Genomic DNA, 11,422 nt, shown 5'->3' with positions numbered 1-11,422 from the left:
ACTCAGTAACTTAAACCAGGCCCTAAACTTTTGGCCCTCTAGGAAGAGATGAAGAGCAGTGTTTTTATCCTTCTGAGTCAGATTAACTAACTAGACCAACGACTAGAGATCTAATTCTTATTAATGTTCAGAATTCTCAGGATATTAGGGATTTTTATAGGAGAACTGAGAAATTCAGGGAAGTTTTATTTCCCCAACATCCACATCATAGGATGTTATTCAGCCACTGAAAAGAATGAGTTTGGGCTGTTTTTAATCAACAAGGTTAGCAGTATTCACATGGCAATTAAACATAGAGTAATGCATAAAATGGGATCTCATTTAAAAAAGTAAACAATAAGCATGCAGAGGTACACATTATATAAAAGTGTTTAAGCATGAAGAAAAGACACATATCAGGTTTTTAATTCATTAAGAGGTATGGTATATAATAGAAGAATAAAGCACACACACACACACAACTGCATTTTTAAGGGGCACCTGGGTGGCTCATTCAATTAAGCATCCGATTTCAGCTCAGGTCATGATCTCAAGGTTCATGGGTTAAAGCCATGCATCAGGCTCTGTGCTGACAGCCCAGAGCCTGGAGCCTGCTTCACAGTCTGTATCTCCCTCTCTCTCTCTGCCTCTCCCCACTCACACTCTGTCTCTCCCTCTCAGAAAATAAACATTAAAAAAAATTTTTAACTGCATTTTTAAAAGGATGCCTATATAAAACTCTATATCATGTATATGTAAAGAAATATATATGCATATGTAAATATAAATATGGATAGATACATTATATATATGTAATTATAGATACAGAATACTTACATTTGATGGTACATAATGATATGGAAATGTATGAAGGTGGTGTTATTTTGAGTGATTACCATTTCTTCCTTATGTCATAATATACTACAAATTTTTGAGACAACTACAAACACGTATTATTTACTTGCTCAGAAAAACAATCTATTTTTCTCCTAAAAAAAAAGTATTTTTTACTTTGAATGCCTTGAGATTGTATACAGACTCTGCACTTCACAACAGGCCCTACTATATCCATTCCCCTCCCCCAAATAAATTTACCACCCTGTGCTTGAAGAACCCAAGTTTATTCTTGCTATATACTTTTGTTTATTTTTATCTATGTGATTTCCCAAATTCAGAGAAAGATGTGATCAATTCTACCATGAAACAGAAAATTTCTTAATTTTCACTTTGTAGAATTTAATGCAATGATTTTTAATATTATAAATATTCATGACTGATGTAATTTGTATTAAATATCTCTAGACATTAAATAAGATTGAAATAATGTTTAAAGCTCACCATGCTCTTGGATTCTTGGATAGAAAGACTCAATTTTGAAATCTGTCTGTCAATTCTCCATAAATTAACCAAAAGTTTGATGCAGTTTTACAATTTTAAATATTATCGCAATTTCTTTTGGGGGGGATTCCTTTTCCTTTACATTTCCTTTTTTTTCTGAGAATTTGACCAAAAAAAATATTAATAAACCTGTAAGAATAGCTTGGGAAATGCTAAAAAATAAAAGTGATAAGAAAGAGCTAGGTCTAATGAAATAAAATATATCATGATAATATATAAAAAAGTTTCTTCTACAATAAAGAAGAAATATACCTTTAGAATAAAAGAGAAAATTCCAAATTCATGTTGAAATTTAGATAATGATAAAGGTAGCATTTTAAACCAGTGGAGAAAAGATACATTTTTCAATAACTATATTCAAATCAGGGGCTCACCCTTGAACCAAATAAAGCTAACATCCTACCACAGTCTTCTTATTAAAGTGAACCAATTCCTAATGATTCCTAATGAGTAAATGACTTAAAAATTTTTAAAAAATCAAGGAATTGAAGAGTTAATCTATTTAGAATCTCAGAATAAAGAAGATCTTGCAAAGCATGGCACACAAAACCCAGAAGCCATAAAGGAAAATATTGACAAATTTAAATATGTAAATATTTATATATTTTACTTTCAGGAGAGAAATGTCACAGCTAAAAGACAAATGACAAACTGGGGAAACAATATTGAAATTTATGTGCAGGATATTTGCTCTTTCTTGGATATAAAAGGCTTCTATTCAAATGAGGTATGTTTCTCCTCACGGATTGATAAATATCACAAAGTTAGAGAACACCAAGTGCCAGAAGGGATATGGGGAAGGAGACACATGCTCATCCTAGTCCTGTTTTGGGAGGAAATTTGTGTCTATCAAAAATTTAAATGTACATTCCCCTGCCCTACAATTTGCAGTGCAGATCTGATCATGAAAAATTTCAAAACATACATCCAAAAAAGTCCTCTATAGCCTAGGGGACTGCTTAAATAAGCTATGCATCTGTGCAATGGAATAAAGAGTATTTGTGCAAAATAATGGATGAGAATAAATATTTGTAAGCACTCATATCAAAAGATATATGAGCTGTATTAAGTTTTTAAAAGGCAAGGTACTAAGCGGTGTTTTTAAGATGATCTTTTCTGGATAAACCAAATAAAACAGAGAAATGATAGATAATATAGAGATGATAGATGATAGAGAGATAGATGTAGACAGACTTACAGACATACATGCATAACTTTTTAATGGACAGATGCACTAGAAACCATTGACAATTGTTTACCTTCTGAGAAAAGAGCTGAGAGTAGAAACAGAAGGGAGAAAGGCTACTTTCCATCCTATATTGCCTTTGTGCTTTTAAATTTTTTCTTCCTTTTTTTTTTTTTTTTTGAACTGCAGGGAAAAGTTTATTAGAGTATGAAATTAGAAAAGAAGTAGGACACCTGGGTGGCTCAGTGGGTCCAGTGTCCCACTTAGGCTCAGGTCATGATCTCACAATTCGTGAGTTTGATCCCCACATCCGACTCACTGCTGTCAGCCTGTCAGTGCAGAGCCTGCTTCAGATCCTCTGTCCCCATTCTCTGCCCTTCCCCCCTGCTTGCACTCTCCCAAAAATAAATATTAAAAAACAAAAAGTAAGAATGGTAGGAAATCTCTCTTTACAGAGAGGGAACATTCAAAAGTGAATGCCCATTTTTTTTCTTGCTTTCAATTTTCAATTAATGTTAACAAATTTACCAATGTGCCAGTCACTGTTCCAGTGACTGACACAGAGTCAGCAAGTCACAATCCAGCTCTTGAAAAGCTTATCGTCCTATTGGTGAGGGAGAGATAGATGTTCATTAGGAGACTTACTGACAGCATGCTTCATAGATGAAATCACAAAGTGTCATGGGGGCATGGAGGAGGGAGAGATGACCCCATATCCTCCATTTGCCCAGTAAATAACACGTTTAAATCTACTTGTCCTGTGAGAGTTGCTAAAAGTAGCTCCTTTCACTCCATTAGGTGATAAATTATACAGTCACCTGAGGAGAGAGGCACAAAACAGACTAAATCAGGAAACACAGGTCAAGGAAGACAACTAAAGAAAGGGAAGCTTCAGCTGGGTCTTAAAGAATGTCTATAGCTTTCTAGGGCTGGCATACAAAATACCATAGATTGAGTGACTCAAACAACAGAAATTTATTGTCCCACAGTTCTAGAGCTTAGAAATTCAAGATCTATGTGTCACCAGGTTTGGTTTCTCCTGAGGCCTCTCTCCTTGGCTTGCAGATGGCCTCCATCTTGCTGTGTCCTCACATGGTTTTTCCTCTGTGTGTGCCTCCACCCTAATCTCCTCTTCTTTAAGGACACAAGTCAGATTGGAGTAGAGTCCACCCTAATGACTTCATTTTAACTAAAGGCCCCATTTCCAAATACAGTCACATTCTAAAGTACTGAAAGTTAGGACTTCAACATGTGAATTTGGGGGGCACAATTCAACCCATAACAAGATCCTGGCCAGAAACTAAGTTGGGGGTGGTCCAGACAGATGCAACAGTATCTTGCTAAAGATTGCAATAGAAGCATTGTTTTCTCTTCACGTTTAACAAATGTGACTGAATTTATTTCTATACTCTCTTTTGAGCTGACTGGTTCTCAGCTGTGCACACCAAGAACTGAAGGCCAGGCACTTCTAAGCCACCCAGGAGAGACATTGAGCTCATTTTCCTGCCTGATTAGGAGAGAGTCCTAACTATAGCATTCCTGGGAAATGTCTCCATGTTGCGACTATGAGTGTCTAACCAGCCAAGGCCGTTTTGGTTCCAGTTCAACTCTGGAGCCATATCCAGGTGCTTTTGCCCAACCCAGCCTCTGAACTTGGCAGTCATGAGTCCCCCCCTTGAAGGGAAATGAACCTTTTCTAAAATCCCAAGTTTCCTTTAGAACACCTCTAGGATCCACCTCTGCTAACTCCCTCTCTTATACACTGTCCTATAACCTCCTCTCCAAACTAGAACAAATAATAGGTACTGGGGAAGTGCAGATGGGACATAGCCCTGATCTCAGAAGTTCAGTAATTACAGAAGAATCTATTTAGGAAATCCAAGTTAGGGTAACAAGTTTCCTGGGAATGCAACTCCATCTCTCAGAAAAGTTTACTTTTCTCCTCTAGAAAGTTATTTGGTTTGTTTTGTTTTGTTTTGTTTTCAAATACAAACTTACTAAAATTATAGTCCTCTCCCTTTCTGAGAGATGAGTTTTACTCAACTATGTTTTTCCTCTTTACCAGTAAGGAAAAATAAAGTCAGCAGGCAGCCCCTGCAGCCCACTCCCTATAGCCTGTGTATCTGTTCACAGGCTCATTTCCACATGCCCTCTACTTCTTCATGATCAGGTAAACAATTTTTTAATCCTTTTGTGGTCGCACACAATTGAGTTTATTTTCACCAATGATGAAATCGTGTGAAGTCCCGCATGTGTAACCGAGTAGTGAGTCTGGCTTTCCTTGAAAATACTTCTATTGTGGAGAGAAAGAAATGATCCCTGCAGGTATCCAAATGGTAAGTCAATACTCCCAAGAGGTGTATCCACTGAAAAGGGGCCAACAGGTAAGGCAGCTGGGATCTGTGACTGGTTCACTCCCCCATGGACACCACAGGTCTGTAACAGCATTAGCCAGAGTACATTGTTGAACCTTGGACTCTAGAACAAGTCTATAAAACTAATTCCTTTGTAGCATTACTCCAAGGCTGAACAAATTCCAGTAAGTAATTATTTGACTGCAGAACAGTTTCTGAGATGCTCTTGTTGTTGGCGTGCCTGTCCCCTACCAACTATTTTCCAACAGCAGCCAGGGTAAATCAAAGCCTGTCTGGTGTAAATCAGAGCCCTGATTTTAAGCAAGGGAGTCAAGCCCTTCAAAAGGCCATCTTAATTTAGAATAAAACCCATACTCACTTTAGGTCTCAAAGCCTACTTAAGCTGATCCCACCTACCTTTCTGATCTTGCTCCCGGTCAGCACACTTGGAGGCTCAGGCCTTCTATTGGCTCCAAGGGCAGATAAAGCCCTGAGTCTTAGAACCCACAGTTCTGTCTGTCTGGCATTTCCCTGTCAAGGTTTTTCACTGACTTGACCCCTTCAGGCCTGAATTCCAACTCAGAGAGCATCTGTTATGACTCTTGGCTTCTTGGCCATGACCTCTTTGCTTTCCATCACTAACTCTCCTTATTTCTTCATAGCATACCACCTGCTACAATTTTATTCATCATGTTGCTATTATGTGTCTCCCTGCACCAGATGAGAAGCTTCATCCCACCACACCAACACTCAGGAAGTGCCTGGCACACGGAAGGTGCTCAGTAACTATCTGCTGGACGATGGATGGTTGCATGGATGGACAAATAAAGATCATCTATCTACCTATAGAGTTCAGACAAAAAACTCCATAGTACCCACCTCTCTCTCTGCCCCTCCCCTACTCACACTCTCTCTCTCAAAAATAAACATTAAAAAAAAGTTATGTTTACTACTCTAATTTCATAATCTAAAGTCATTCTTTCAAAATATGGAGAATTGGGGTTGCCTGGGTGCATCATTCGGTTAAGCATTTGACTCTTAATTTTGGCTCAGTCATGATTGTAGGGTCATGAGATCGAGCCCCAAGTTGGGCTCTGAGCTGGGTGTGGAGCCTGCTTGAGATTCTCTTTCCCTCTCCTTCTGCCCCACCCCCACTTGCTTGCTCACTCGTGTGCAGGTGTGTGCATGTGCACATTCTCTCTCTCTCTCTCTCCCTCAAAAAAAAAAAAAATAAAATAAAAACAAAAGTATGGGGAATCCAATAGATCTAATATATCTGTTTCTGTCTATTCAAAGTGAGTATTCTGGCACTGAACTACACTAATCTCCTTTAGAGCTGCAACCTCTCTTTCCTCTGTGGAAAGAACGGTATTGTGGTTAAGAGGCTTCCAACCTTGGCTGACAGGAAATCCCTGACCAACAATGTGACTTTGGGAGGTTATTTAAGCTCTCTAGGACTTAGATTCCTTGTGGGTTCAGCTTTTGTCTTTGACCAGCAAAGCTGAGGATGGCAGAAAGGATTACTCAAGACTCCATTCAAGACAAGAGAGGTGAGAGGGAGGCTAAGGGAAGCTTCCCCAAGCTTCTCTCAAGCTCCCATATTCATTAAGTATACATTTAGGGAAACAATAAGTCAGTGGTCTATGTGCAAATAAGAACATATTGAAAACGTGCAGAAAAACAAGTTAAAACAAGATAAAATATTCCATGCGATAACATGGTCTAAGGAATTTATGAGCATAGGCAGGACCTAAACCCTCAATATACATTAACTAGAGAAGTGAAGCATGGCCACTGTTTTCAGCAAGGCCAGAAAGCAGTGTTCTGCTTTGCAATGTGTTCCCTATAATCTCCTAACCCAGGACATAGCTCTTTGATTTCCCACATATCCCCCTTTTTTTGGTTGAGGAATATTCTTGTTCATGGGAGCTGAGGAGGGCAATAAGTTGTTGTTGATGACATCTTAAGGAGGCCACTACAGTGTAGATCATTCAAAGGGCTATGAGAAATTTAAAAAAAGATTAACAAGCAGAGAGCTCCAAAAATCCAAATACATAAATTGAGGCCATGGAACCAGTTGGTTGGATTCAACCATTCCACATTTTCAGATAACTCCTGTTCAACTTGTATCTGTGCTTTCTGTTGAATATCTAATAGTTGTTGGTGCAGCTGGGAAGACAGAGCATTCATCTCAGACTGTAAATTGGTGGAAAAAGATCCTTGTAGGTGTTTTTTTTACTAAATCCCAGGAGTATAAGAAGTATTATATTATAAGGAAGTGACACAAATTTTGTCGTGTTGCTGGTCACATTGTATATTTTGATCAACAAGTGTCTGTTGGTGGTCCCCCATCCGCTCGAGTGCTGTTCTTGCAGCTTGCAGTTTCTGCATGATACTATTATCAATCTGTGTTTGAGTAATCATTGCTTTGGTGGTATTAGTCATTAGTGATTGACTACTTTAGCAGTATGGATAGACTGTCAGGGAGACCACTGCAACAGAGGCTGTGGCTAAGATGACAACCAATGAGATAAGGAAGGCAATGAGCCATCCAACAAATCTTTTAGGTCTCCACTTAGAAATGGCTTGGGCTAATTCAGTGAAGCCATTGGAAACTTCCCAGGGCCTTGTTAAATTTACTGGCAGCCAAATTTGAGGATGTCTTATTAAGATACACATATGTGAGACAGGAAGTTTGGTATTATAATGGCTGATACAGGCTGTGTACCAAGCCACAGGAGGTATTTCAAAAACATAATATGGGTTGGCAAATGTTATATTAACAAGCTTAGTGGAAATTATGAAAACATAGGGATGAGATATACAGATCATGACGCTGAGACATTCTGTGTGAAATTCATATAATAGGTACTGTTATTATTAGCATAATGCCTATGGGAGAGATTGTATTAAAAAGGGGGGGAGGGAGGCTAAGACACCATAAGTTGTCTTATGCATTGGGCTATGTGAAACTTTGTTTTCAATTCTTAATATTGGCCTTAAAGTCTGCCATCAGTCCAAAGGATGGAAGATTTGCTAGGTTCTGAAAATCCAATAGGTTTGCCTGCTGAGGTTAAGTGTCCTTTCGGACCCCAGTTAATGAGAGTAAGATTTTGAAAAAAATTCCTTTTTATTGGCAAGGGAGGTCTGGCAGGGGCTTCCAGATAACTGAAGAACTACTAGGGGACCATATCTTGTTTATCTGGCAATGATCAATGAGGGGTGGGCAGGTGGATAAGAATCATTGGTGGAGGTGTATGTAGCAAAAGAAGCTACTGAAATGAATGTCAAATTTGTTTTATAGTTTTTGTTTAGGCATGTAGTGAAGATATATCTGTGCTGTGATTTTTAAACATGCAGAAGCGTTCATAGTGGTTACACAAATAGGAGGGAAAGGTGACACAAAAGGAACAGAAGTATTCAGCTTTAAGCAATCTCTCCAGTAAGAGGGCCTTTTGGCGGAAGCCAGATGTCTCCAGTCCAAAAAGAATCATTAATGGTTAGTGGTGGGACGCAGAGCCACGACTAACCAGTAATGTAACCAACTTAAAGAAAGGGGGGGGGTCTATGATATTAGCCCAATGAAGTGATGAAAAAGCAATAGAGGTCTGGATAAAGAGAAACATTAAGAAAAACATTACCTTAGCCAAGTTTTGAGAAACCACAGCTAAATATGCTAAAAACCTGTTTTCTGGGGTTGGTGGTGCTCCAACATGGTGCATGACTTCAATGGCATTTTGATCAAGCTTCTTAAGTTGTCCCCAGGTGACATCATTTGCCTTGGTCGTTCGTAGGCATGGTCTCCTCTATTGTCCTTGTAAGGATAAATTAGCCACTGGAGAAAGAGAGGTGAAGGGCTGATCCTTCCAACTCATGATATGGTTATAATCAGATGGGCAGGCACCCTGTGTGGTCCTGATGGGAGAAGAACATGTGCATATTGCCTTCCCCGTGTTATCAGTTCATAAGGTTCTTTCCAAGAATTATTGCCTTGTATGTCTTTGAGTAAAACCTTGGTTCATGGGGGGGGGCACCTGGGTGGCGCAGTCGGTTAAGCGTCCGACTTCAGCCAGGTCACGATCTCGCGGTCCGTGAGTTCGAGCCCCGCGTCAGGCTCTGGGCTGATGGCTCAGAGCCTGGAGCCTGTTTCGGATTCTGTGTCTCCCTCTCTCTCTGCCCCTCCCCCGTTCATGCTCTGTCTCTCTCTGTCCCCAAAATAAATAAACGTTGAAAAAAAAAATTAAAAAAAAAAAAAAAACCTTGGTTCATGGAGTCGAGCCAGGAGATGGTTTAAAGTGCTGTTTGGCAGCTGTGAGTCTTTGGAAAACACAATTTTAAAAAATTAGAGTGTATAAGGCTTTACGTAGTGAATTCCAAGGGGAGGAATTATGTGGGTTTCCCCTTTTTTGTTTATGAAGCATTTCTTTTAAACTGGCATGTGTACATTCTATAATAGCTTGTCCAGTAAGGTCATTTAGTTGTTAGCAAAATTTAGCTCCTTCAACACTGAGAAGTTTTAAATAAGTCATCAAAGACCTGAAAAACACAAAACATAAGCTTTGGTTTTCCTGGCAGACAAAAAAAGGAAAAAAGAAAACACCTTGTTTACATTTTCTTATTAAGAGCAGATCACAGTCCAAGAAAACTTTGTAATTTGAATAGAGGGGAAAGCAGAATTCCAATTTTATACCAGTGTACTTTTAAAATTCATTCATTCCAACCTTGGTCCATCCTGACCACACATAAAATTTATTTTCAAAGATTTCCTTTCATGAACCTTCTATAACTTTCCTTGCATTCAGATTTTGCCCCACGTCATTTCTCTCCAAACAACTAGTCTCATTTAGGACAAAATTACATTCTTTTACCTTTAGTAAAAAATGTATTTCATTCCTTATATCTTTCTTACATACCTTCTACTTTCCTACATACAGAGTTGTTTCCTTATTTCCATCAGTCTTAAGTACACTTAGCAGAATTTTAACTCTTAGAAACCTTAGCCTCCAATGAAAACTTAGTAACCAATTGAGAACCATTACAACAGTTTTTAGATGGTAAATTTATCAAGTAAGCACAAAGAAGGTTTTCCATAGTAAAATCTTAAAAAAGCATGAAGCATGTTTACCAGACCCAAATAGACTTGGTTGTTCTGCAATAAGCACAAACTTACATCTACTAATCAGTGCCTTAGCTTTTTATCTTATTAGGTATCCAAAGAATTCAATCCCATTTATGGTGCAAATAAAACTTTAAAGTTTCAGGTTACCAAAGACTTTGAAAGCTATCTCAATTACCCATGAAAAATTTGAGACAGAATTAACTATTATTCTAAGTCATCCTTTTGCTAACAAATTACAACAGAGATAACATGAGATTATTTGGCCTTTAGCAAACCAAGATAGAATAAAAAGTTTTTTATTTAATGCTGATAAACAGGTCTGTATCAAACCAACAAACTTAGATTAGCTTAAACATCCAATACATTCTGTATCCACTAAAAAGTTAATTTGTTAGGGGCACCTGGGTGGCTCAGTTGGTTAAGCATCTGACTTTGGCCTAGGTCATGATCTCATCAGTCCCAAGTTTGAGCCCTGTGTTGGGCTATGTGCTGACAGCTCAGAGCCTGAAGCCTGCTTCAGATTATGTGCCTCTCTCTCTTTGCTCTTCCGCCACTCACACTCTGTCTCTTTCTCTCAAAAATAAAATAACACACTAAAAGATAATTTGTTGTTCCCATTGTAAGTTTTTACCTGGGACACCAGTGGGGGAATCTGAAGTAGGTGGTCCAAGGGGGTGCTCTTTGCTTCATGACATTGAGGATAGGAGGAGGAACATATGGTGCCTGAGGCACTGCGGAGCCAGTATGCAGGGAGCACCCCAGGTGGTACAGAAACAGGAAGAGGGGGAGGGGAAGGCAGAAGATGTGAGGTGCTAATAGAAGGCAGAGAAAGAGGACTCCTGGTTCTAAACCTTGTCAGCTCAGACAGAGGAGCAGGCACCAGGTTTTTGTTTTGTTTGTTTTCCACCAACTAGTGGAATTAGTCAGTCCATGTCAGGCTAGAGAAGACAGGGAATTTCCTGAAACAAAGGGAGTTTCAGCAGCTGCTTGGGAATATTCTTTAAAGTTGCCATCCTGAGGTAGACTAACCACAGTTGGCTCCAATTATCATAGCCATTAACCTGGGAAATGAATGAGGGACAGGCCCTCACCTTTATTAAAAACAGTAGGAGAAAGTCAGCATCCCCTTCATTATGGATGGCCTGTGTTTCCTCTAGCAACTGGGTTCTATTAGGAGGTGGCATATTTAGATAATTATTATCCAATATATCAGGAGGGAGTTTACTGGCCTTGTTCCTGACCAAACACACTCTGCAAGAGGCCCATGGGTCCAGGTCCTGATTTAGAGCCATGAAGGCCTAGACCTAGGGTACCTCTGTCCATTTGCCCTGTTTAATAAGGTCATGTAGTGTTACAGGAGATCATTTCCTTCCCAAATTTTTCAGT

The sequence above is a fragment of the Leopardus geoffroyi genome, chromosome A3, assembly GCF_018350155.1.
Source record: "Leopardus geoffroyi isolate Oge1 chromosome A3, O.geoffroyi_Oge1_pat1.0, whole genome shotgun sequence".
In the NCBI taxonomy this organism is placed as follows: Eukaryota; Metazoa; Chordata; class Mammalia; order Carnivora; family Felidae; genus Leopardus; species Leopardus geoffroyi.
This window is presented reverse-complemented; position numbering follows the sequence as displayed.